Consider the following 3,756-nt stretch of genomic DNA (forward strand, 5'->3'; position numbering starts at 1 on the left):
CAATGCTTGTAAACAAACACTTTATAGCCTCTAAACATTGTTAAAACTATCCTTTTGATATCATGGATGGTTAGTCCTTGCATTCATAGCTCTGATATCATGGATGGTTAGTCCTTGCATTCATAGCTCTGATATCATGGATGGTTAGTCCTTGCATTCATAGCTCTGATATCATGGATGGTTAGTCCTTGCATTCATAGCTCTGATATAATGGATGGTTAGTCCTTGCATTCATAGCTCTGATATCATGGATGGTTAGTCCTTGCATCATAGCTCTGTCTGAATTTGAATCGTCACATTTCTCCAGGCCCATCCCTCAGCTTTATACCAAAACAGAGGTGGGGTGACGCTTTATTGTTTCAACTAAGTACTCTAACTTTAGTGTGTACTCCACACTAATTTGGTTTGTCACTCACTCACTCACTCACTCACTCACTCACTCACTCACTCACTCACTCTTAGAATGTTAGCCATGCTGTACTTCCTCTTTAGCGTCGCCTCATTGGCTGCTTCGTTGGGAAAGACAGAAAGTGGAGGCGGTGTTGTTGGTGTCGTTTGATGGTTCCTTCTACCCAACCTAAAGCTTCTGTACTCACAGGGAGTCCTGGTGGAACAGATGAGTAATGTCTTTATCACCAAGACCTTCCCCATCCATTACAGCCTGGTAATGTATAACCTTTTACCCCTGACCTCTAACCCATTGTGAGTTTTTGGGGTGGTGTACTAACCTAACCTCTGACCCCTCCAGGTGACAGGTCTGTATGCAGAGTCTCATGGTGTCGTAGCTAGCAATATGTTTGACTCCGCAACCGAGAAGCACTTCGCCACCTTCAACGACACCGACCCCCTTCTGGTGGACGAAGCCGCGGCACTCTGGGTACAAGACGGGCGTGGCCATGTGGCCGTGGTCAGACTTGGGGATCAAGAACAGAACGGCGACTCACTTCATACCCTACAACCCCTCTGTGACTTTTAGTCAACGCCTGGCCAACGTCACTCACTGGCTGACTGGGGTACTTAACCTCTGACCCCCTCGTCCGTAACTCCATTGTTTTCACTGAATACTGCTTTTAAGTTTTGCCTCCATTCCTCTGGAGGGGAGGAGACAGTGTTGTTTGCAGCTCTGTACTGGGAGGAGCCAGACAGGACAGGTCATATGTATGGACCAGAAAACACCACCCACATAGGACAGGCTCTTAAAGAGGTGTGTGTCTAACACATTGGGCTTGTTTGAGTGGTAAGGCTGAAGCAATTGACTGCAGACAAGTCGAGGAGTGAAGTTGGAGAAGGTGCATCTGCGACAGCCTAAAATCAGACACTGATGTGGTTTTCCAACAGCAAGGCTCAGTGCAACATGGCACACAGCCTTGCTTTTCTTTGGAATGTCGAAATAAACTCCCCCATATCACACACTCACAAACTGTAAATATGTGTGACATTGTACTATCAATTGGTGAGCGAGAGACTCAAATATCACATTAATTTGTACATATCCACACTGTATACAATCACGTCAAAGTTCGTTTCAGTCACGTCTTTGGTCACGTTCGCTTGGGTCAAACAGAAACACTAATGATTGGTTGACAATAGAGCCTCCCACAATGCAGGGTGATGCTGCAGGGTGAAGTTGGGGAAGAGCAACTTCAGAAACTGGAGCCGGCTGCCACCGGCGCCAAACAACGGATCTCTGTCCCAGGCACGCTGCTTCCTGGCTGGGGAGGGCTGTGTCGACGTCCCCCTAATGGTGGGACTGGTGGTGGGGGTACTGCTGGTTCTCACCACACTCACGGGTCAGTCTGCCTTATTGTTTGTATTACATGCATTACATTATTATCATGTTTCTATTGAAATATGTTGTTTTTACTATAGCCGAAAGACAGGACATTTAAATGAGCACTACAACCCTTGTCTCGCTGTCTCGCTGTCTCTCTCTTTTCCTCTCTCTTCCTCTCTCTCAGGTCTGTTCACGGTACAGGATGATGATGCTGACCCTCTGCTAGACTAAAGCAATCAATCACAGCTCCCAGCCCGACTATACTGACCAACCACAGATCATAACAACAAACCAAAGCTCACCACCATGCTCCCAACAACCAATCAGAACTCCGACAGGAATAAATAGAGAATAGTGTCATTTCAGACACAGCCATACTCTTTTCCAAGAGTTACAGAGCGGTAGTCAGATTTCAGATTTACACACTCCTCATTCTCTGTGGTACAATACTTACAGTATGGAGTATTCAAATAAATATGTACACTATAAATAAACATATTGAGCCATAAATAGATAAAACTAAAGAAATAAGACACTAAAGAGAAGTCAGTTAGTAGAAACAGACTGAGGTTACTTGAATTTGTCTGTATACAGAGAAGCCATCTAATATGATATAACACGTGTTATATATTTGAAGAAATGCTCTGTTAATTTATTTGCAAGACAATCCTAAAAAGAAGAATACATGTTTGTTAGGAGAGCTTCTGGTAAAGGGATGTAAATGTGTATTTTGAAGGGTTTATTTCATAAAGAGTAGCGCTATATTGCAGTAGTAATTGTCTGAACAGCAGTGATGGGTTTTGTTAGCTACTCTGTAGACTGCTGAGCCAGGCGGTGGAGTCAGAAACAGGACTGAAGCTATGTTTCTGCTGTTTGTTACAGCAGAAACGTGTGTGTGTGTGTGTGTGTGTGCTGAGATAAGCTATAGCTCTGGTACTGTATGGTTTCCTGTAGTGTTAAAAGGAGACAGACAAGCTATACTGTTCGATTCAGGTCCTTAATCTGAAAAGAAGTTATTTGAAGGAAAACAGTTTCAGTTTGTCTGATTCTCTTGTCAAGCCACTGTGTGTGCTTGTGCCAGTGTGTGTGTGTGTGTGTGTGTGTGTCGGCAGAGAAAGGGTGTGTGCCTGCGTGTGTGTGTATCGGTGTAGAGAAGTCGAAGATCTGCTGTTACTATGGTTACTATACCATAGTAACCCTAGTACTATGATTAATATGCTGTAACTATGCTGTTATTATGGTTACTGTACAGTAACTCTACTGTTACTATGTCAACCACCTGCCTCCAGGTGGCTACTGAACTGGTCCTCAGGGAGTTTCTGCTCATATTGTCATTGACTGACATATGAAAGTATAAAGTAAACCTAAATGTTGTGTCCACATTGTATCATTATTTTACAAAGCATCTATGCTTAATCATTACACTGGATATAATTGTTGTGTGTGTGTGTGTGTGTGTGTGTGTGAGAGAGAGAGAAAAAGAAGGGGAAAGAGTATGTCATTGGAACTACCAGGGGAAAGAACACAACCACACATGTTGGGTATGAATAGTTTATATATTCTTCATTTCAGTCACATTATAATGTATTAAAAGGCAAAGATATAAAATTAAATAGATACTGACTCATGTAACATTTGTATATTCTGATGAAACTACATGTTTTAAAATATGGGTTATCTTATCTCTTATTACCAATATCGCTATAGATACTACTACTATCTCTGTGGTATCTCATAGTATGTCTGAATTGTCACAGGTTAATAGTCTTTTCAGGAGGTAATGTTACAGTAATAATCCATCTCACAACATCAACTTTAGTGCGACAATCTCCAAACATTAGCATCAGAGCAGTATGTCACCAAGAAAGATCAATTAGTTAGCCCGTCAAACGTTGAACCCTCCAGAGGGGTATACTACAAAGCTAGATCAAGGAGTTAGCCAGTTAACTTGCCTGAATATTTTTAAATACTTTTTTTGGGGG

The 3,756-nt window shown here is 42.5% G+C and overlaps 1 long non-coding RNA gene across 2 annotated transcripts in view; it reads left to right on the forward strand.

Moving 5' to 3' along the window:
- Nucleotides 1-3,147, forward strand: part of LOC106610945 (uncharacterized) — a 4,707-nt gene extending 1,560 nt beyond the window's left edge. Inside the window, exons 2-4 of one of the 2 annotated variants that reach the window (XR_006770977.1) lie at nt 493-664; nt 749-1,790; nt 1,959-3,147. This is a non-coding gene — a long non-coding RNA (uncharacterized lncRNA). The remainder of the gene's footprint in view (nt 1-492; nt 665-748; nt 1,791-1,958) is intronic. The other variant, XR_001330024.2, reaches the window with a different exon arrangement.
- Nucleotides 3,148-3,756: the final 609 nt, after the last annotated feature.

This window comes from Salmo salar, chromosome ssa09, assembly GCF_905237065.1.
Source record: "Salmo salar chromosome ssa09, Ssal_v3.1, whole genome shotgun sequence".
NCBI lineage: Eukaryota > Metazoa > Chordata > Actinopteri > Salmoniformes > Salmonidae > Salmo > Salmo salar.